At 42.0% G+C, this 24,562-nt stretch overlaps 1 protein-coding gene and 1 pseudogene across 4 annotated transcripts in view; both read left to right on the forward strand.

Moving 5' to 3' along the window:
- LOC108529642 (MICOS complex subunit MIC27-like) overlaps nucleotides 1-23,055 on the forward strand; it is a 49,020-nt pseudogene extending 25,965 nt beyond the window's left edge.
- Nucleotides 1-24,562, forward strand: part of SH3RF2 (SH3 domain containing ring finger 2) — a 126,159-nt gene that overhangs the window by 38,171 nt on the left and 63,426 nt on the right. The window lies entirely within an intron of this gene.

Here is a 24,562-nt window from a genome sequence, read left to right on the forward strand (position 1 = left end):
ATTGAATTGGTTTTCCCAAGAATCACCCAATTAAAAAAATAGAATCTAGAACTGAAGCCTGTGGGACCACAGATGAGTCTCATGCATCTGAACTCTTTTCTGGCCAACCTGAGTTTCAGAACCTGGAGCCAAACACTACAGCCAAGCTGTGTCCAGAACCTTGGAGACACCTGGCTCATCCAGGCAGTGCCCTACACGCACGTTCTGCCAAGCTTCTGTGGGAGCACATCTGGGCCCAGGCAGCCAGGCCAGGGCCTGAGTTTGTTTTTCATGGCTCATTTGCAATGTCCTGTTCTATTTCTGGACACTCCATCCTTCCCAACTGACACCGGAGCTCAGTTTCCCAGTAGCCACTTTAACAAAATGGCTCCAAAAGTGCCACTCAGCATTAGTCGTTAGAAACCAGACTTTTCCAACATTTACTCTAAGAGGGCTGATTGAATATGGCACATCCCTGACTCCTCTCTGAATTGGCCAAGTCTCTTGTCTTAGAGGGGCAGCTGCAGACATCACGGGAAGCCTCCTCATGCAGACGCAAGGTGACTCACAGCAGTGAGAGGAAAGAAAGGTATTTAGATATTAGATCTCCCTTCTACCAAGTGAGGAAAGGCAGGTGTGCTAGTCCCAGCTCCCTCCCCAGCAGCCTGCACTCTTTGACTTGGTCACAGCCCCAGCTGATTCCCTCTGTGCACTTCCAAGCCCATCTTTCCAGAGTGCGAGATGAGCAAGAACATCTGTGATCTTGGTGGTTCACAGTCAACCCTGCTAGAGTCTTACCAAGCAATTAACCGTATTGAGTTCAAACTTAAACATGGGGCCACTGGATCCTCGGCAGAGAACCAAAGGAAAGAGAAGATGTTGAATCATTCCCCTACCTGGGGCAGTGCCTAGCTGTGGAGCTGCAGGGCTGTAGACAAATCTCTGCTCTGTGCCTCACATCCCTTTCCTGTAAAATGGAGATAATTAGAGGCCCTGCCTCATGGATTGTTGTAAGGCTTAGATGAGATAATACATTAAGACACAGTATCACTTAACCAATAAATGTTACTTACAGTAGGCACTCAATAAGAGATCAATGGTGTTGCCTCACATACATCATTATACAGCTTGCATAAGATAATGACAGGTCACATACACACTAATGGAGAACCTTCTTTTGCAATGAGGTGGGTTTTTAGTAAAGATTTGTGGAACATTAATCAACGTAGAATATTGAACACTACAATAGAGAAGCCACTTCACATAATGCTACATAAAGGAGAATAATTAACAAATGCAGGATATTGCAGGGGAAAGAGGCCAGGATTTGGCCTCAGATGCCACCACTTACATATCAGCTGTGTGACCGTAGGCAGGTTAGTTCACCTCCCTGAGCTTCCAGTTCTTCACCTGTAAAATGGTAGTAATACCTGCCTCATCAGCTGGTTGTAAGGACTGAGTGAGTTAATGTATCTAAATGCACTGTAGCCCAGTTCCGGACCTACAACAAACTCAATAAATGGTGACTTTTATTAGCTATTTTGCAAACTAATGGAATTAAGAAGGAAAAACAAAAAAGGGGGTTTTGGAAATGCACTTGCCTAAAGGCTAAAACACTGACTGTGGCTTGGAAACAACCACCTAGTAGTTTCACTCCCTAAATTGAAAGAAAGAATGCCTCATTCAAGTGCCTGATTAGGAATTTGAATAATCTAGTTCTAACTAGAAAAGTCAAGAAAAACGGAAGGTATTAGTCAATGACTGATAGAATATCTGAGCTGGATAGAATCTTAGACCATATTGACCGGGAGTGACGTAACACTGTCACATAGCTAGCCCAGGCAAGACTAGAACATGATACAAAACCTTGCATGTCTAACCCATCGATTAACAGCTGGGCTTACTAGCCAGTTCTCCCCCATGGTTCTCAGTGAAAGGTTATTTGACACCATATAGAGGTCACCCACTGTGTGGGCAAATCCTGTCATCTCAATTAGAGCCTGTATAATAAGGCATGTTGGAAGAGGAAGTCCTTCTAAGACTTACTCATGCAGTCTCCCCTTCCCCCAAGTCTGGCTCATGCCCTTATTTGTCTATACACACTCTAGGCAAAGTAAGAAATTGTTACAGTGAAATGCACTCATGTGATCATGCCAGCTCATGACCTCAGCCAGCCCACACCTTCATCTCATTTACAGATGGAAAAACTGAGGCTTGGTGAAGGTTGCCTTGGCAGAGGCCAAGCAAGGGGGAACTGGGGCAAGGGCAATATCTTCTGATTCCTAGTCCAGGGCCCTTTTTCTTAGGCCCAACTACCTCCTGCACATGCTAAAACAAAAGACAAGACAAGGTAAGCTATGGTCGCTTATCACCTACACTTTGTTCTGACATATATGGTTACTATTTTTCCACAGACCATGAGGAAGGGAACTAACAGTTATTGAACACCAACCATATACTATTGATGCCTTGCTTACATTAATTCTTGTCACATACAATAATAAAAGCTAGTACCTATTGAGTACTTACTATATGCCAGGCACAGTTCTAGGGCCTTTACATGTATTTGTGCAAGGTACCCAGCCAAGAAAGTACTCTGTAGGCTGAATTCAGCTGTGCTTACCAAGCTCTGAAATGGGACCACATCAGCCCCACAGTAAGAGTGCCTTTTCATGTAACTCCTATGCTCAAAAAGATGCCCTTTCCAAATGTACACAAAGACAGGTATGGACATGTGGTGGGTCTTACAGTGTCCCCATATGGCTGGTCCTATTACCATCAGCTTGCTGAGATGTCACAGCTAGTTTATGGTAGCGGCAGGACTTGAACCCAGGATTTGGCCCTTAGCTCACATTTAGCCTTCCCAAGAAGCAGCTTGAGATAGGCTCTAATGCTACATACACATATACCTCAGGCACAGAAATTCTAACTGCCTTGTTCCCTAACGTAGCTCTTATATCTAGAACAGTTTTGGCACACACACAGGCACTCAGTATATTTTGTGGACTGATTGACCCGTTTCACAGATGAGGAAATTGTGTGTCAAAGAAGTTAAATGACTTGCTTAAGGTCACATAGATAGAAAGTATAGATGGGATTTGAAAGCAAATCACTGACTCTAAAACCCTTGTTCTTTCCAAATTAATATCCTGTCATTCATAAGCATTTGTTGAGATTCTTACACACTAATTCTGTGCTCAGGAACATAGGGCCAGAAATATTTGTAAGATTTGGTTCCTACTCTCCAGAAATTGGGATTCCAATTATCTGCAAAAAATCATATTCCTGAAATCAGATACCCTAAATGAAAGCAAGTCCATATGGTATAAGCCCTTGGTACATTTTAAGCCAAGGGTACCTTTCCTATCTCCCAAACCTAAGATTATAAAAGTGGCCACCAGAGCCCTCACCCTGGTCTATTCCTTCTACATCACTGGCCAGCACATTCATAGAACCTGGTTGCAGAGATAAGTCAAATCTCTGCAAACTTGGGATGGCCAACGCCCCGCCCCATCTTAGCTTCTCTAGATTCCTTTGCAGCGATGTCCACACGGTGTTTTTATATATGTCTTCATGCCCTCCTGCTTCATCTACTCCTCATGCCCCATCTAAGTGTTTGTGAAAAATGAAATACTTAAGTTAGAAAACCAGACTTAGCAAGTTGTACTTCCAAAAGCAGCAATCATTTCAGTAAATAAACATGTTCTGATTGAGAACATTAATTCAGGGTTTACCTCATTTTCCTTCCTGGTTTTGTTTTCTACAATATTTAGGAGGCAGGAGGTGGTTAGGGGGGTGGTTTTAAGAAAAAAACAAAACAAAACAAAAACCTCTAAATTCATTAACTGAATTCCACCAGACTCTGTGAACAATCTCATAATAATCCTACATCAATACCAGAGAAGTTGTAACTAGTTCACTTAGGGTAATTATAGGGCAGCTTTCTGCCAGGTTTTAAAGATAGACTTTGAAATCTTCCTTTTTTCATTTGCCTCCTGCTGTGTGTGGGGACAGGCCCTGGCTCCTGGGATACCCGCCAGAGCTAAATGGGGGCCAACCGGAGAAACAGGCACCAAGATTGGGTTCCTGTTTTCCTGTGCTCAAACTTCTGGGAACATAGATATCCTACCAAAATGGTCACCTGTGAAAAACTCGGGACCTAGAATCTAAATTCTGTTGGAAAAGAACTGAAAAGTCCTGGCCCTAAGTAAGATTATGGCAAGGTTTATAGCGCAAAACTTCAGATTTTGCACTAGAACAATGGTTCCCAAAATGTGGCCCCCAGACCAGCAGGATTACTGTCACCTGGCAGAACTGGCTAGAAATGCAAATTCTTGGGCCCCACCCCAGACCTACTGCAGAAGAAACTCTTGTGGTAGGACCCAGCAATTTATTGCAACAAGCCCTCCAAGTGATTCCAATGCATCCTAAAAATTTGAGAATCACTGTCAAGGGACGTGATGTTAAAGAGCCTTTCCAGGAGATAAGAGTTACTTCAACAGAGGGCTTTATTCAAACAAAGCATATCTACAAATATCCAGACAAGACCTTTGGAATTAGCTAGAACTAGGCTCTACCACTCACCAGCCATGGGGCCTCAGATAAGTTATCTTACTGCTCTAAGTAGTGGTGTGCTGGTAAATGTTTAACAAGTAGCTCTGTGGGGGAAGTAGTTTTGCTCATTTTCATGGCAGAAATACCCCATCATGGCTACTTTCAAACTATCAACATGATGTCAGCCAACTCCAAAAACTTGTGAAAATTTAACAATTGGCTTTCACAAGCCCATGGAAGCTGGCTCCAGCATACCACTGTCTCTAAGACTCAATTTCCTCATCTGTCAAATGGATGAATAATAGTGTTTACCTCTTAGGGAATTGTTGGAATGTTGAAGTGAGAAAATGATAGTGGACTTTTATTGAGTATTTATATCTATCCACCAGGCACGTAGTATGCATTATTCACTGACTTCTCAAAACCATACAATAGGTAATGATATTCCTTCCATTTTATACATGAGGAAGTTGAGCTGAAGTAACTGGTCCAAAGTGACACAGTGGCAAGTGGGAGAATCTGAATTTACTCCAGAGCCTCTAAGGTGACAGAGACGTTAGCCCAATGCTCAGCACAGGTCAACGCTCAGTAATTGGGAGCTATTATCATAAGATAAACTTCTGAAACGTGCCCTACTTTGGAAGTAGGGATGAACAGTTTGTGTTGGATGAAACCTCTCAGCCCCAGAAGACACATTCATTTTCTTCTAGGAGAAAGGGCCAGGGTGCCTGATGGGAGGACCAGCTGTTGATTATTCATAGTAACAAATGACAAAAGTTGAAGCTAATTAACACCCACAGGTAACCAGGCAGTTGTAAACTCCTCCCCTCCCCAGATCAATTAGGTGTATGTTTTTCCAGGCTTTATCTTTGTGTACACATACACATATGTATTTTGTATGGGATCAGAGTGTACATATTTTTTTGCAACTTGGTTTTCTTTTAAACCGGAGACTAGATCATGAATCTTTCCCATGACAGTCCACACTAATCTATCTCATTCTCGCTAAAGCTGCTTAGCATTCCACGGTAGTTACTTGCTATCATTTATTTAATCCACGACAGAAGGACACTTAGGTTATTTCTAATTCTTCACTATTATAAATGATCCTGCACTCCACGATCTTTTACATAGATTCTAGCCTATGTCTATGGGAGAAATTCCTAAAACTAGGATTTTTAGGATTTGTAAGGCAAAGAAAACATGTAATGTAAATCTTGACCAACGTACCCAGTTACTCCTCACTGTGAAATTTTAAGCTCCCAATATTCAAGGAAGGTGCCTTTTTGCCCATACTGTCACACCAACATTAGGATTACTCCGATGATTTGATGTTTCAAACTTATTATAAATATTTCTAAATATAAAAATAGAGAAAATAATAATAATGAACGCTTATGTACCTATCACCCAGCCTCCACAATTATCAACATAAGGTCAATCGTACTGCATCTATATCCCATTCACTTCCTCCCACTACCGGATGAAACTGAGGCAAAGCCCACACATGATACTCTTTCATTGGCAAATATGTCAGGAGCTGCCTCTAAAAGATGAAGATTCTATTTTTTAGCATAACCTTAACACCATTATCACATCTAAAAATTTCTTGATGTCTTCACATATGCAGTCAGTGTCCAAATTTCCTCAATGGCTTCATGATTTTTTTTCTTTTTTCTTTTTTTGAGACAGGGTCTCGCTTTGTCACCCAGGCTGGAGTGCAGTGGCATGATCATGGCTCACTGCAGCCTCAGCTTCCTGAGCTCAGGTGATCCTCCCACCTCAGCCTCCCAAGTAGCTAACCCTGCAAGCATATGCCACCACATCCAGCTAATTTTTTTGGCTATTTTTTGTAGAGACAGGGTCTCACCATGTTGCCCAGGCTGGTCTTGAATTCCTAGGCTTAAGTGATCCTCCCACCTCCGCCTCCCAAAGTACTGGAATTGCAGGCATGAGCCACTGCACCCAGACGGTCTCATAAATTTTTGATGGTTTGTTTGAATCAGGATTCACCAAGGTCCACATATTGCAGTTGGCTGATAAACTTCCTAAATCTCTTAAGCTCTAGGTTCCCCCACACACATACCTCCTCTTGCTTTTTCCCATGCAGTTTATTTATTAGAGAGATTGGGTCATTTGCCTTGTAGTGTCCCACTTTCTGAATTTTTCCTATTGCGTCCCTGTGTCGTCATTTCATATGTTCATCAGTCTCTGTGTTTCTCGTAAGTGATAGTTAGATCTTGAACTATGCTGTCTAACACAGTAGCCACTAGCTACATGCAGCTCTTCAAATTTAAATAATTAAAAATAAATAGAATTTGAAATTCCATTCCTCAGTCACACTAGCACATGGCACATGTTCAATAGCCACAGATGGGCAGTGGCCGCTGTATTGAACAGCACAGAATAGCACATTTCCACCACGGCAGGTAGTTTTATTGAACAACAGTGCTTCTAGAGGCATCATGGGATCCTCTGATAATTGTTAAATTATTTTTTCTCATATGCGCTTGAGAACAAAGCTGAACACCCTGAAGTCTGCATTACTTGTCTGTATTGCAGGCTTACGTAATGTAATGGAAGTAACTAATGTGTGCCAGACTCTACTTCTGCCTGTTTTAAGTGGCAGTGGCTGTATTTACAGAAGATGATTAAGTATTTGCATGAGTGCCTCAGGTATGTATGACATTCTGTGGTGACAAAAGGTCAGCAGCTCCGCAGCATGCAAAGCAGCCCGACCCTTTCCCAGCCTCCTAGGAGGAAAATGGAGGGAATCCATGCTAATCCATAAGGCTCAGTCTTGCAATGATTACAGGACATGCTGGTTCCAGGATATTCATAAACATTGATCCTCTCATCAAGGTGCAGGTGCTTCTGGAGGCTTCTTCCTGACTATGTCTTTGTCTTGGCATGCAGGTAATGAGCACATTTCACAGCACACCAAACAGGTTTCTCAGCTTGCTTCTGTGACACTTTGCAAAGCCGAGGATCCATGTCAAGAGAGAGGAGGTGAACACCTGCACCTAGCCCACAGAGAAGTCTGGCTGACCATGCATTCTAGCAGGAGCCTCCCCTAATTCTTGAAAACCTTAACCAATCTATGAAGAAATTGGTATTTGGGGTTTGGGTAGGACATATTTGGAAATTTTGAAATTAAGACCATCATTCATGGATTCATTCCTTCTCACAATACTTATTGGGCCAGACACTGCACTAGGCACTGAGATTAGTGGTAGGCTCGATAGAAGTTTCTGTCCTCACAAAGTTTACAGTCAGTGAAGGAGGCAGATAAATAAGCAAACCACTTCAACACCACTGGTCAAATTCCACCATGAGAGCACGTGAGAGCATCATAAAAGCCCATGGAAACCTGACCCTGACATGGACATTCGGGAATGCGATATTTAAGCTGAGATCTAAAAGATAAGTGGTGATTGGGGAGGAGAGGGAGAGGGTGGAGTGTAGAAAGAATATTCTTAAGATCTATTCTAGATCATTCTAGATCCACCAAATAGGCATAATACCCCACAATGTCATGATTAGAGCCCAGTGACATAGCAGATGCAAAAGAACACACTGTATCCTAAAATCCCAGTTGTAGAAAGGCAATGGTGCTAGCCAGAAGCAATCTTTCACTCTGGAGCAAGTGTGAATTAGAGAGCTAGGTAGCGGTGTTTTGGAGCCAGCTTCTACCAGCTCTTAGGAGGCAACAGGGCACATCTCTTCCCAACTTCACATTCAGCAATGTGAAGCCAAAATAGGAGTATTTATACCAGGGAAATTGGCAAATGCTACAAACCAGAGTTTTTTTTTTTTTTTTTTTTTTTTTTTTGAGAGCTCACTTACCAGCATTTACTGAGTGAGGGTGAAAGCAATGAGAAGAGTAGAACCCCGGGGCAGCAGTTATTAAGGAATGTCTACTCACAACAAAAACAAGAAAGTCTTTGGCATGATTTTCAAAGAGTGACCGTATAACTCTTTCTGCCATTTGTAACAGGCCCACCCAAAGCCTCAGGGATGAAAAGAGGAAGACTCCTTCATGCCAATTCATTCCCAGACAAGCCAGATGAGTGTCAATGACACCCAGCTCATGGAAATGAGATTGGAGCCTCTCAGATCAACAGCTGCTAAGAGCTACTTTCTTTGGCTCATGAGGCCAGCGATAAATTGGGTTTCAATGTTCTGAATAGGCAGAAAAAGATACCTCCTTGCTCTCTCCTGTTCCCTTTGCTGGAGCTGCCAGCTGGCACTTTTTGTCACTCATCATGGTTGCCTGCAGTGGCGATTATACACTCAGTGCAGAGGGCATGTGGGAAAGAAAAAGTCTTCAACAAGCGAGAGTCTCCAAGGCAAGTACCCACTGGAAAAACTGGGATGTAGATATAGCTCAAGGCATGTTTTAAATAATGGAGCCTTTTAAAGGATGGCCTAGAAAATACTATATTTATCTTTGGCTAGCATGCTTGGATACTCCCCAATCTTGGGGAAATAACTAGTTGGGTATGTTGGAGTTCTTTTGTTAAGAGTAGCGTTGACTAAATACCAAAGTTTGGGTTGGATTTAACTGGTATAGTGTGATTTAATATTCATTTATTGATTTACTCATCCGTTTATTTGTTTAACAAATAAATGAGTGCTTACTATATGCTACTACAATGTAAGTCCCATAAAGGCAGATATTGTGTCTGTCTCATTTATTGTAGGCACTCAGTACTTTTTTGTTGAATGAATGAGTAGAAGTAGGGAGTATAAAGATGAATAAGTCATAAGGCTTGCTGCTACACAGCTCACAATCTGGTGTGCAGACAGACCAGTTGCAATGCAGGGCATTGAGTGTTATGATAGCGGAAGTATAGGGTGCAATGGCTCACAAAAAAGGGAGACCTAACCCAGCCTTTGGGGAAGACGACAGGAAAGGCTTTCTGAAGATAAAGATGCAAAAGACTCAGTGAACAATGCCAAAGATATTAGCACCCATGTGGATATAAGCTTATGGAAAAGAGAACTGTCACATATTCCGCCATATCTCATATTCCTAAGGAAGACTTTTGGCTCTATCTCAGAGTGAAAAATGATTGCAAATAACTTCTATAACTTACCCATCAGTGATCTTTTCCATTTCTTGGAGACTTTCAGGAGGTTTTCTTAAGTTCAGACTTTTTGTTGAAAGAAATGACCTTATGTCCAGTGGACAAATGGTGTGTGAGTCTTTAGCACCCCTCTGATGCGCAGTCACTTATTCATTCCATGAAGTTCAGCTCTATAGGCAGGCAGGGCACTTCTTCTCCAAGGTCATGTCTATTTTCACTTGGTATAAATGAGAAGAATGCTCTGAATTTTGATTTGAAAGATGCAAACTTCAGATTTGCAGAAAGCCTTGGTGATTAAAAACCTTGGCTTCAGCTGGGCATGGTGGCTCATGCCTGTAATCCCAGCACTTTAGGAGGCAGAGGCGGGAAGATGGCTTGAGCCCAGGAGTTTAAGACCAGCCTGGGCAACGTAGAAAGACCCTGTGTCTCCAAAAAATTAAAAAATTAGCTGAGCATGGTGGCACATGCCTATAGTCCCAGCTATTTGGGAGGGTGAGGTGGGAGGATCACTTGAGCCCAGGAGAACCAGGCTTCAGTGAGCCATGTTCACACCACTTCATTCCAGCCTGGACAACAGAGCAAGACCCTGTCTCAAAAAAGAAAAAAGTCTTGGCTTCATGGACCACTGAACTGAGAGGGAAGAAGTTCAACTTCCCAGGGCTTGTGGTCTCCAACAAGGGTCATGCTAGGCTTTCTCCTTTGGTATCACAAAATTAAACTGCAAATAAGTGTAAATATGCACACACACAAACATGTAAATCTTAAAAGATGGAGATTAATTAAGAAGTGAACTACTTGAAATCAAGATGTAACTTTTTGACAATTGAGAACAAGCCCAGTCCCTTCAGATCTTCTCTTCAAGGTCATTTTCCCCAAGGGCCTGGGAGTATTTACAGTCACTTCATTCCTCACACAACAGCCTATCAGGTTGTGGCACCTTTGCCTCACGGGCAATTTTGAGGAGGACCACATACACGAAAGTGGAGAGAATAATCAACTCTACAGAATAATGAAAAGCAGAGAATGTATTGAACTGCCTTCAACCCATGACTAAAGTTTCAACAGTTATTACCATTTTGCCAATTTGATTTCATCTCACCTGTCACCTTTATTTCTGATGTATTTCAAAGATACTCCTGGAGCTTTCATAATTCACCTTTAAAAAGCTCTGGATCTGGTACAGTGGCTCATGCCTATAATCCCAGTACTTTGGGAGGCTGAAGAGGGAGCCCAGGCATTTGAGACCAGCCTGAGCAATATAGCAAGACCCCATCTCTACAAAACAAAAATAAAAATTAGCTGGGCATGGCGGCATGTGCCTGTAGTCCTGGCTACTTTGGAGGCTGCGGCAGGAGGATCTCTTGAGCGCAGGAGTTTGAGGCTTCAGTGAGCCATGATTGCACTGCTGCACTCCAGCCTGGGCAACAGAGCAAGACTTGTCTCAAATAAATAAATAAACAAATGTCTGTTATCTTTAGAGTTGGGAAGAAAGGTAAAACTCATCTTCTTCACTTTGCAGTTGAAGAAACAGGCCCAGAGAGGTTCAGTGCCTCACTCAAGGACACAGTGTATAAGTTGTGAATCACGTTCAGGGACCACCTCCAGCCCCCAGGCCAGCTGGTCGCATTAGGAGAAGCTCCACGTCATTAGTCATTCCTCCTTCAGCTCCAAAAACCTCTCAGAGGAGAAAGCTGGGGTAGAGCAACCAGAGCTTTGCTTTTCCTCTAAGGCAGGGGAGAAGTGGTGGTGGGAGGGTTGTTTGACTCATTTTTTCTCACTCTACATGGTGTATTTGGCTCAGTTTCTCAAACCATATGGAAAAAGACTCACCCACCACGTGCCACACCTATTGGAAAAGCTCATCTGGAAAGGGGGATAATGAAAGAGGGCAGAATGGCCTCCCAGGCCGAATGAGATAGCACTTTTCCTCATCCTTCAGGCTCCCACGTACCCCTTGCCCTTCTCCACAGGTGCCCTGTGCCCTGGTGGAGAAGAGATGGTGACGGAAATGTTTTGCTTCCCTGGGGAGTTCAGTCCTATCCCATTGAACAGCTCTGGGCATTGGCATCTAGCCCATTTCAAAAACAATCCCAGGCTATTTATTGAGAACCAGCTTATGTTTGGAGCCAGGGATATGGCTCTAGACATAACTTGGATTACCTCCTAGGACAGGGAAATGAGATCACCCCAAAGAAATCTCAGGGTAATGTTTGGAAGGAAAAAGGAAGATATGCCAATGGCAGCCCTGAAAAGGCACTGCTGACTATAAGCAGCTCTTTCTCTGCCCATGTGGTATAAACTCCTGCTTCCTTCCCTTTTTCCTGCTGTAGAACCCCTGGAACTGATGGAGGAGGGACCAAGAGATAAAGGCTGGCATATTCTGAGTGCTTGATTAATATTTGCTTGAAGGAGGAAGGAAGGGATGTCATACCCACAGACTCAAAGTGGCAGGAGTTAGGTAAAGAAGAAAATTGAGCCTATGATGTCTTAGCATTCTATCAAAGACTGGAAGAAGAGAGGCCACAGCAAAAGACTGAGGGGAGAGAAAGAGAGAGACACTTGCTAATATAGTCCAGGAATGAGAAAACAGTAAAATATTTTTCTTTTTTTAAAATTTTTTCCATAAGTTATTGGGGTACAGGTGGTGTTTGGTTACATGAGTAAGTTCTTTAGTGATGATTTGTGAGATTTTGGTGCACCCATCACCCGAGCAATATGTACTGCACCTTATTTCAGGTATTTAATCCCTCGTACCCTTCCCCGAAGACTTCCCCAAAGTCTACTGTATCATTCTTAGGCCTTTGCGTCCTCATAGCTTAGCTCCCACATATCAGTGAGAACATACAATGAAGAAAACACTAAAATAGAGAAATACATAACAAAAGTCACACAACATAATAGAATTTCAAATATAAATAAGCAGCTAATAAAGAGAATCTTCCCTACGTTGGGTTCCTTTCCATCCCTCGAGTCTCTGACCTCCCTTGAGGTCATAACATAATTCTTTTCCTTCATAGCATTTACTCCAACTTGTAATTATACATTTATTTGTGTGTTTATAACGCTGATCTTTGTTTCCCCAACTAGATTGTAAGCTCCATGAAGGGTCTTGAACATACCTGGCATGGTTGGCACTGAAAAATGTTTGTTGAAAGCAAAAAAGGAATGAATGACGAGTAGAGCTGGGAAGTCAGACCAGAAGCTATCACAGCAGGCCTATTACCCCACTCTCCTAAGCATCCTTATTTATCGAGCACTTATTATTTTCCAGGCATTCCACTAAGTACTCTACATTGTTTATCACATTATTCGTCTCCAAAACCATGAGGAAGTGTGCTCAGGGGTCCCAAGACCACCTTCACTTTCAGTTATTCACTAGAAGGGCTCACAGAACTCAGCAAAGCCATTATACTCATGGTTATGGTTTATTCCAGTTAAAGAATATAAGCTAAAGTCAGCAATGGAAAAAGGCACATTAGGGCAGAGTCCAGGAGCTTCCTTAAAGCTTCCAGTTGTCCTCTCCCTGTGGAGTCATGCAGACAGCATTTCTTTTTACCAGAGACTTGCTGTTCAGGATTTTACTGAAGATTTCATTGTTTGATGACATTTACCATCTCAGACCACCCACGTGGCTGCCCTCAGTCTCCAGCCCCTCCAGAGGTCGAGCTTCTACTGTTTGGCCCAAAGCCCCCCACCATAAATCACATTGTTAGCTTAGGCTATCTCATGTGACCCAAGGCCTCCAGGTAGACAAAGTCTCTCTGATCAGCCAAAATATTCTAAGAACTTAGAGGTTATCTCCCAGGCAAGAGCCAAAACTTTTGTCAGAATATGCAGGGTTTGGATAACCCAGACTCGCTGAGTTTGCTGCACAGGGAAATAATAGTATTAGCCCCAATTTTTGGATGATCCAAACTAAGGATCAGGGATGCTAAATGATTTGGCCAAATTTACAAAAGCCAGAATGCAAACCAACATCCCACGTGATTCTAACATATGTGTTCCTAACTATTGCATCCTAGTACCTCTCCCGAAGTAAAATTTTCTATGAAAAAAAAACAAAAACAAAAAACTCATGCAGAGTGTCTTCTAAAACTGGTCTCAAATCTGAATGTCGGATTTAGGGATTTCCACTTGGTAAGATCACCGTGAGCTTTCTGCTGATCTCAAGCACCCCAGCAGTGGATCATGTGGGATCTGCCAAGGCCAGGTGGATCTGATCCTCCTGTTGGGTGAGCACTGGGGTTTGCGTAGTGCCTCCCTCCTCACCAGAGAAGAGAAAACATACACAAGGACTAACCACCACTTTCTAGTTACTAATTACTCCATTTCCCCAACAAATCGGCTCCAAAAAGATTATCTCAATGAGTGAGGGAGGAAGCGTGGCTTCGTTGGTTAAGCAGCAACTACAAAGTTAGGGTACAGTACAATTTTTGACCCCTTACCTCATCCGTAGAGTGAACTCACAGGGAAGTTACATTTCCCTTGCCCAGCATTCCCAAGACACATGGGCTCTTCCTGCAAAGTGCCCCAGATGCATTTATGCAAATCACATTCACAAAATAAAACTTCTGAAAAGTGAGTCAGCAAAGAAACCTGTGTGACTTTGCTGATTCAGTGACGCCTAACTTTATTTGAGTATGTAACCTTTGTGTGTGTGTGTGTGTGTGTGTATGACACCAAATCATTATAATTGGGGGGTGTTTAGAAAATGTGATGAAAATAATCCTTCTTTTCCCTAGCTCATCCAATAGATCTCCACTTGAATAATTATTATCAGCCATATGTATGAACCTTGCATGCATTCTAAGTATCTCAGAACAGTAATTCTTGAAGGTTTTCAGAGTAATTCACTCATTCATTCATTCACCAAGCATTTCTTAAACACCTACTTGTGTACAGTGTTCAAAGATAGAGAGGCAGAGATGCTTCAGACACAAATCCTGAATTCTCCAGCAGCAGAGAACTTCACCTGGGTAATGATAGATAACTTGGGTCAAAGGCCAGGATGGTTTTGTTTGGGCTCCATTCTCCAGTGATGGGCAATCTCATGACCAACTCAGGGAAGTAAACCATTGATAAGCCATTAGCTCAGCATATTGATGTTGGTCCCACCTGATGCGAGGAGTAGACAGAACCAGGCCAACCTTCCTAAATTGGTGGGAAGCATTTCCAGGGTGTGTCAAAGAGCTCATTACACAGTAGCAGGTTGAGTTCTCATCTCAGCTCTGCTTTTTCCCCTGTATGTGTCACTGTGGTGATTCTGCTCTCCTTGTGTTCCTTTTCTCTTATCCTGTTATCAGCCTATACCTCCCTTTATTTTTAAAATTGGAAATAAAGTCAGGACTCACTGGCAGCTGAACCTCCTGCTGTTTCTGAATTTTGCTATTTGGATATTACATTATTATGAAGTTTGTTGTTTCTGTGTTTCAAATATGTACTAGTTAGGACTGGTCCAGTTTCAAGTGTCAAAAAATAACTCCAAGTAGTTTAAGTAATCAACAGTAAATTGGGGATGTAGACAATTGGAGAGCTCATCTAACTGAATAACCTTCAGGCACCATTTAATCTAGGAGTTCAAATTTTATTATCAGGGCTCTAGCTATCTAGTTACCTATCTAGCTTGCTATATCTAGTACTGTTGCCTTCTACAGCTTCTTTCAGGACAGTGTGTCTACTGGTTGGGAAATATCACCAATATTATAGCCAACGTTGAACTACACCATATTGCACTGGTGGCCCAAGGTCCACAACCTGAAGGCTCATAATTCAAAAGCAATAGAGATTATTTCTTAGTATCTATATATCAAATCTCAGAGAAAAATATTAATTATCCCTGATTGAGCTACATGCCTCATCACTGTGCTGAGGATTTGGGATATTCTAACGGGCCAGCCTGGCCCACGTACCCTTGTGTGTATGATGTGGCCAGGGTGAATAACCTGCCCATCAGAAGGTAAAGAGAGAACAGGTGGTTCGTTACAGAAGGGGATGCTTGGCAAAGCAATAACGTAATTTTATTACTAAAGTGTCTGCAAGCTCTTGTATCTGAAGTCTATGCATTATCTTTCTATCAAAATCATGCCTCTTGTGGCTTCCAGACTTTACCAAGGAGACAAATGAATAGGCGATTACAGGAGCATAGAGTCTTGAGCTTTTTTAATATCAGAAAAGGAAAGCTTTTTAGGTATACATAAGGAAAAAGAGTTTGGTGATGACCTGACTGTGAGATCGCCACACAAACTTTATCCCTGTGCCTTCTCGCCCCTGCATCTGTAGAGACAGAAAACAATGATGGGTGAGAAAAGCTATTGCCAACAATACAACAGGTGAGAGCTGATGTGGAACTTGGAATCTTTTTCCCTTGAGAGAGCAGTGGGGGACTGGATAGAATCAACCAGCTGAGTCTCTTCAGGTGCTTAACTTTTATGTGAGAGCTCTAGAGTTCAATCATTCATGCTATTACAGCCAGCAGCAAGCAAATTGCATTCACATTCGATTCAGATTTTGATTACAAAACAGAGCCCCAAATGAGTTTTATGATGGAAAAACATGCTAGGTGACTTCAGCTGGATGGCAGATGATGAGAATGGTTAAAAGCACCCAGGCTTTCAGGTCAAATGTGCCTCATCCAATCTTGGATCTGTCATACACTGACTGCGTGACCTTGTTTGGTGACATTTCCCATCTCAGAACTTCTGTTTCCTCAACATAAAATAGGGTAATACCACCTACTTCATAGGGTTTTGAGAGCATATGAATGAAATAATACATGGAAAGTGCAGTAGTGCAATAATGTAAGAAAAATGTCTGTGGCCTGGCAGAACCCCAATAAATGTTAATTTCCTTTCCTCTTCAGAGTCATTCACTCTCTCCCTCTCTCTTCCCCTCGCTCCATGCCTTCCTGCTTCCCTCTGCCCTGCTTTGCACTATGGAAACCAATGTTTTCTGTGAGTATGAGCATAGAAATGAGACTACCAGAGGAGGGATTATCCAAAATGGAGAGAAAGAAGAAAGAGGGTCTTCTTGTTAAAAATAGAATCTATATATAATTCATTCCCACAATATTTATTTATGTTGAGGGGAGATGGAGAAAAGATGAAAATAGGCAATTAGTACTATTTTAGGGCTTCAAGGTTTAGGCATCTTCAAAGCAATTTGAGCATTTTGTGCAATTTTAGTTTAATATACTCTCTCAGTAAGTCATTAAAATATGCAAGCTACTTGCACAGCAAATATCTTTCAGAAAAAAGAAAAGAAAGAAAGAAAGCTAGCAATTTACAAGCCTATGTCAAAACTCCATTCATTGCCCCCATTTGAGTTAGAATAAGATATAGCTTAGACCTTCAGTAGCATCAAACTTGGTGAGGGAGCTTGATAAAAATGCAGCTACTTGAATCCCACTCCAAGAGATTCTGATCAAATCAGTCAGGGGTGGGATCAAGGCATTTGCATTTTTAACACCTCCCAGATTCTCATACAGGGAAACCACAGATTATATTTTAAGAAACAGGCCTGGCGCAATGCCTCATGCCTAGAATCCTAGCACTTTGGGAGGCTGAGGAGGGTGGATCACTTGAGCTTAGGAGTTTGAGACCAGCCTGAACAACATGGTGAAACCCCATCTCTGCAAAAAATACAAAAAAATTAGCCAGGCATGGTGGTGCACACCTGTAGTCACAGCTACTTGTGGGGTTGAGGCAGGAAGATCACTTAACCTGGGAGGTGGAGGCTACAGAGGCAAAGACCATGACACTGCACTCCAGCCTGTGTGACAAAGTGAGACCCTGTCCCAAAAAAAAGAAAAAGAATTGCAGGCTTCGCTTGGGGATACTGAGTTCAAATCCTAAATTCATTATTTTCTAGCTTGTGAACTTGGGCAACTCTTAAATTTTTTGTATTAGTCTGTTTTCATGCTGCTGATAAAGACATACCCAAGACTGGGCAATTTACAAAAGAAAAAGGTTTAATTGGACTTACAGTTCCATGTGGCTGGTGAAGCCTCACAATCATGGCAGAAGGCAAGGAGGAGCAAGTCATGTCTTACATGGATGACAGCAGGCAGAGAGAGCTTGTGCAGGGGAACTCCTCTTTTTAAAACCATCAGATCTCATGAGACTTATTCACTATCGTAAGAACAGCACGGGAAAGACTTGCCCCCATGATTCAGTTACGTCCCACCGGGTCCCTCCCACAATATGTGGGAATTCAAGATGAGATCTGGGAGGGGACACAGCCAAATCATATCATTCCGCCCCTGGTCACTCCCATATCTCATGGCCTCACATTTCAAAACCAATCATGTTTTCACAACAGTCCCCCAAAGTCTTAACTCATTTCAGCATTAACTCAAAAGTCCATAGTTCAAAGTCTCATCCAAGACAAGGCAAGTCCCTTTCACCTATGAGCCTGTAAAATCAAAAGCAGGTTAGTAACTTCCTAGATACAGTGGGGGTACAGGCATTGGGTGAATACAGTCATTTCAAATGGGAGAAATTGGCCAGAACAAAGGAGCTACAGGCCCCATGCAAGTCCGAAATCAAGCGGGGCAGTCAAATCTTAAAGCTTCCAAAATTATCTCCTTTGACTCCATGTCTCACATCCAGATCACACTAATGCAAGAGGTAGGTTCCCATGGTCTTCGGCAGCTTGGGTACAGCCCTCCTCCCAGCTGCTTTTCACAGGCTGGTGTTGAGTGTCTGCAGCTTTTCCAGGCACACAGTACAAGCTGTCAGTGGATCTACCATTCTGGGGTCTGGAGGACAGTGGCCATCTTCTCACAGCTCCACTAGGCAGTGTCCCAGTAGGGACTCTGTGTGAGGGCTCTGACCCTACATTTTCCTTCTGCACTGCCCTAGCAGAGGTTCTCCATGAGAGCCCCACCCCTGCAGCAAAATTCTGCCTGGGCATCCAGGCGTTTCCATACATTTTCTGAAATCTAGGCGGAGGTTCCCAAACCTTAGTTCTTGATTTCTGTGTACTTGTAGGCTCAACACCAAGTGGAAGCTGCCAAGGCTTGAGGCTTGCACCCTCTGAAGCCATAGCCCGAGCTCCATATTGGCCCCTTTCAGTCACAGCAGGACCAGCTGGGACACAGGGTACCAAGTCCCTAGGCTGAACATAGCAGGGGGACCCTGGGCCCAGCACATGAAACCACTTTTTCCTCCTAGGCCTCCAGGCCTGTGATGGGAGGGGCTGCCATGAAGACCTCTGACATGCCCTGGAGACATTTTCCCCATCATCTTGGGAATTAACACTCAGCTCATTACTTATTAAAATATCTGCAGTCTGCAGTGGACTTGAATTTCTCCTCAGAAAATGAGATTTTCTTTTCTATCACATTGTCAGACCGCAAATTTTCCAAACTTTTATGCTCAGCTTCCCTTATAAAACTGAATGCCTTTAACAGCACCCAAGTCACCTCTTGAATGCTTTGCTGCTTAGAAATTTCTTCTACCAGATACCCTAAATCATCTCTCTCAAGTTCAAAGTTCCACAAATCTCTAGGGCAGGTGCAAAATGCTGCCAGTCTCTTTACTAAAATATAACAAGAGTCACATTTGCTCCAGTTTCCAACAAATTTCTCATCTTCATCTGAGATCATCTCAGCCTGGACCTTATTGTTCGTATCACTATCAGCATGTTTGTCAAAGTCATTCAACAAGTCTCTAGGAAGTTCCAAACTTTCCCACATTTTCCCGTCTTCTTCTGAGCCCTCCAAATTTTTCCAACCTCTGCCTGATACCCAGTTCCAAAGCTGCTTCCATATTTTCAGGTATCTTTTCAGCAACACCCCACTCAACTGGTACCGACTTACTATATTAGTCCATTTTCATGTTACTGATAAAGACATGCCCGAGACTGGGAAGAAAAGGAGGTTTAATTGGACTTACAGTTCCACATGAATGGGGAGGCCTCAGAATCATGGCAGGAGGTGAAAGGCAATTCTTACATGGTAGCAGCCAGAGAAAATGAGGAAGAAACAAAAGCAGAAACCCTTGATAAACCCATCAGATCTCATGGGACTTATTCACAATCATGAGAACAGCACAGGAAAGACTTGCCCCTATGATTCAATTATCTCCCACCAGGCCCCTTCCAAACATGTGGGAATTCAAGATGAGATTTGGGTGGGGACACAGCCAAACCATATCATTCTCTGATCCCCAGTTTTTTAATCTAAAAATTGACATTTGAAATAATACACACCTCAAAAGTTGTTGTGAGAATTAGAGAGTGCTTAGCAAAGAGAATTAGAACGCTTAGCAAAGAATCTGACGCAAGAAAGAAGCACTCAGTAAAGGTTAGCTATTGATATTATCATCATGCAAATCCAAAGGGGCTTAGATATTTTCTTATTTATCTTTTCATTCTTCCTTTCTTTCCTTTTCTCTTTTCTGTTTTTCTTTTCATAAATAATAATAATAATAAAGCCTCACAATTCATTCAGCAAGGTGGAAGTTTATTTAGCTCTCAGACAAAAGTCTGGATGTGAAGTAATCCAGGATGGGTGTGGCAGCTCTGAAACCCAGGCTTCTTCCCTCCTATTAGGTGTGGCCTTCATCCTCAATATTCAAGATGGCAGCTAGAGCTCTAGGGATCATGTCTGCGTTCCACATAGCAAGATGGAGAGGAGGAAAAGAAAACTCAGGAAGGACACTTCCTAAAGGTTGCTTACTCCCACACTGGCCTGGACTTAATCACCAGAAAGGCTGAAAATGTGACCAATATTCCAGGTAGTCATGTACCCAGAAAAAATGTGATATTGCAATGGAAAACTGAGAGGAAGAAATATGGAGGAACAATTATTGTTCCCTCATGTACCCAACCCTAGGAGTCTAACAGATTTGGGTCATTCCCCAGAAATCCATTCTCATCCAGCTTTTACCTGCTCATTTCTCAGGTAGGGAACACCTTCCCCAAAAAAGGTAGTTGCATAGTTTGCTTATCCTACTCAGCTTACCTTACTTTCTTTCTAAATTCCTCTTATACCTTTTACCTCTCAGCCACCAACTTCATTCATTTTCTAACTGTCCAATTTTAATAAGCAATACAATTATTATAGAAAAGTTAGAGAACACAGCTAAGCATTTAGGAAAAAAAGTGCTTTTCAAACATTCAAAAATCTCACCATTTAGAGATAACCACTTCTAAAATATTGTCCTATAGTCATCTAGCATTTTCCCTAGGTAAAAATATACATGTGTATTTATAACGAAAATCTAGTCTACATAATTGTTCTCAACCTCTTCTGTTACACTTAATGGTATATTATCAGTAACGCTCAATGTTATTAATTATAAAAAAAACATCAATTGTAGTGACTGCAAAGGTTTTCATTGTATGGGTATGGGTATATAATAATTTATTCAACCAATTCCCTGTTTATTCCACTGCATTATGTTAAGCCCCCTAGTACATACATCTTTGCTCATGTGTCCACCAGCTTCCTGGGGATGAGCTGTGTTCCTGTGGTTTTCTCAGTTCTGTGGTCTCCTTACTGTATCCCAGGACCAGCAGAAAAGGACACCTCCACCATTCCATCAGCAAAGGTCTTATCTCTACCACTAAGCTGCCTGGAATTCTTTTTTCAAATGAACATTGTGGATTCAGGAGATCCACGAAGACCTAAATTATTGCCTCTCTATACCCCATTGCATGAATAGCAAGATTATGAATAGCAAGACTGCTACAATGAGAGGTGATTACATAATCCCACTGCTTGGAAAAGCACAAAATAAAATACAACACTAGGTGGCTGAAGCACTTCCTCTTAATCTGTTAGAACTTGCAGTTTGCCAAGCAGACTTCAAGCAAGACTGGGGTGAGGCCATTTCTATGTGAAAAAAACAATTTCAATTAGTAAAAATGCATTTGAATGAAATAATTATTTAGACAACTGGTTTGACAAATGATTATGCTTGAGCTGATTTTTTTAAAAACTGACGATTGATCTCTGACTAATTGTTTCTTTGTCTCAGCTGAGCTTCCTAATGATCCAAATGCTCATTTTATAAATGAATACAGTTTAAGAAAGATTAAATAACTTGGCCATGATTACACAAATGGAAAGAAGTGGAGCCAGAATTCAAAATCAGTATTCAGATCCAGAAAGAGTCACTGACTCCCCTCTCATAGATGTAGAGTCAAGTTCACGACCCTGTGCCTTGCGTAGTGATTAAGAAAAAGGGTTCTAGCATCAGGTAGTCTGAGTTCATGCCCCATATCTGCCATTTCCCAGCTGTGTCATCTTATGCAAGTTAATAAACCACTCTGTGTCTCTGTCACCCTATCTTATAAATGGGGATAATGAGTGTCTATCTCCAAGGACTACCTAGATTAAATGAGATGACCCACATACACACTTAGCACATAGGAAGTGCTCAGTAATTAGTTATTAATATTATGCAGGTGTCGTCTGAAAACCTTGGCTGAAAGGGTCGTAGACATGGTGGTCTACCATGGGTTCATCAGGGTTCAGTTGTACATGTGAAGGTTTGTTACACAGCTAAACTGGTATCACGGGCATTTGTTGTGCAGATTATTTCATCACCCAGCAATGAATGAGACTTCCTGTTGCTCCTCGTTCTCCCCAACATTTACCATTGTCAATGTTTCAGATTTTCACCCTGCTAGTAGATAGGAAAACTGACAATCATGCCTGCAGGTCTGATATATGCATCTGTAAGTGTACATGCAGCCAAAGAAGAGGAATCCAAAAAGCAGCTAGTGATACCAGAGCAAGTCCCCATATATACTGCACCACCGCTCCAGTCTAAATATGTTGAAGAGCAGCCTGGTCATTTACAAATGGGGTTTGCTTCCATCTGCACTGCAACTGGTCATTATACTGGCTGGTGCAAGGGTGTTTATGTCTTTGTGGAAAATGGGATAATTGATACAGTACAATTTGGAAAAGATGCTCATGTCTATCTGAAGAATCCTCCTCAAGATTTTCTTCCAAAAATGGGAGTTATTACGGTTTCAGGACTGGTGGGCTTGGTTTCAGCGAGAAAAGGTTCTAAGTTTAAGAAAATTACTTATCCTCTGGGACTGACCACTTTATGAGCAACTGTTTGCTACCCAGTTCTGTCAGTAATAATTGCTAAGGTAAGAGGGGAAAAGGTGTACGCTACAAACCAGCACATTTTTGGAGCAGTTAAATCATTGTGAACAAAAGCAGCAAAAACAAGTTACTCCCTAAACCTAAAGAAAAAAAACTAAGCTAGGATCCTCCGCCGAAATAGAAGTACCTGCAAAAACAACTCACGTCTTGAAACACGCAGTGCCCTTGCCAACAGAACTCAACTTAGTGGCAAAGACCAAATCAGAATCCAACTCAGGTGCTACACAATTCATGCCTGACCCCAAGTTCATGGATCATGGGTGGTCCCATCCAGAAGATATAGATAAGTACAGCACTGGAAGCTGAAGTAGACTGCATAGAGAGACTACATAGAAAACTACAGATGTGTGAGGTTGCAAATAATGATGAAAAAAATCATGTAATGGGTAATTGATACATAGAGTATTACTTAAACCAAGTTTTTCCCTTACCTCTCCAAATGTGCAATTTGATAAATTACATAAGTGGCTAACACACAAACTGTGAATGCAATGCAAACAATATTAAATGATTGATGAGGAGACACAGGTAGACTTATTAGCTTGAATTTGATGACCTTTAGGGGCATTTATTAAAAAAAAAAAAAAAAAAGACATGAACTCCAGTGAGACCAAAATCTGAAAATGCATAGATGTGTATATAAAGACATACATATATATACGTATAAACATATGTTTCTGCTCCAGCTTTCCCAAATTAATGTCAGTTAAATTAGAATGGTGTGTGGAAAGATGTGTTTGCCTCCGTGTTGTTGTTGTTGTTGTTGTTGTTGTTGTTGTTGTTTTGCCGATTTCCTAGATCTGGAATAAAATATCCGTGTTTTATGGGGAAAAAAATATTATGCAGGTATGCCCCAGAGAAAGTGTAGGTTCAGTTCCAGACCACCACAATAAAGCTAATACCATAATAAAATAAGTCAAACAATTTTTTTTATTTCCCAGTGCATATGAAAGTTGTGTTTGGCCAGGCGCGGTGGCTCACACCTGGAATCCCAGCACTTTGGGAGGCCAAGGCAGGCAGGTCATGAGGTCAGGGGATGGAGACCATCCTGGCCAACATGGTGAAACCCTGTCTCTACTAAAAATACAAAAATTAGCTGTGCATGGTGATGCGCACCTGTAATCCCAGCTACTCAGGAGGCTGAGACAGGAGAATAGCTTGAACCTGGGAGGTGAAGGTTGCAGTGAGCCGAGATCGCGCCACTGGACTCCAGTCTGGTGACAGAGCAAGACTGTGTCTCAAAAAAAAAAAAAAAGTTGTGTTTACACTATGCTGTAGTCTATTAAGTGTGCAATAGCGTTATGCCTAAATAACAATATATCTAACTTAATTTAAAATACTTTATTACTAAAAAAAGTGAATGATGTTCTGAGCCTTCAGCAAGTTGTAATCTTCTTTCTGGCAGTGGGTCTTGACTCAATATTGGTGACTTGCCACTTCACCGCGCATTTTTACGTTACAGAGGCAGCTTCTTTTCTTAAACCTCAGACTATCTCTGCCAGCTTCAAACTTTTTTCCTGCAGCTTCCTCATCTCTCTCAGCCTTCACAGAATTAAAGAAAGTTAGGATCTTGATCTGGATTAGGCTTTGGCTTAAGGGTCTGTTGTGGCTGATTTGATCTTCTACACAAACCAGTCAAACTTTCTCCATATCAGCAATAAGGCTGTTTCACTTACTTATCATTTATGTATTCACTGCGGTAGCACTTCTAATTTCCTTCACAAACTTTTCTTTTGCATTCACAACTTGGCTGTTTGTCACAAGAGGCCTAGCTTTTAGCCTATCTCAGCTTTAGTCGTGCCTTCCTCCCTAA

Source organism: Rhinopithecus bieti, unplaced genomic scaffold (genome assembly GCF_001698545.2).
Source record: "Rhinopithecus bieti isolate Rb0 unplaced genomic scaffold, ASM169854v2 scaffold_757, whole genome shotgun sequence".
In the NCBI taxonomy this organism is placed as follows: domain Eukaryota; kingdom Metazoa; phylum Chordata; class Mammalia; order Primates; family Cercopithecidae; genus Rhinopithecus; species Rhinopithecus bieti.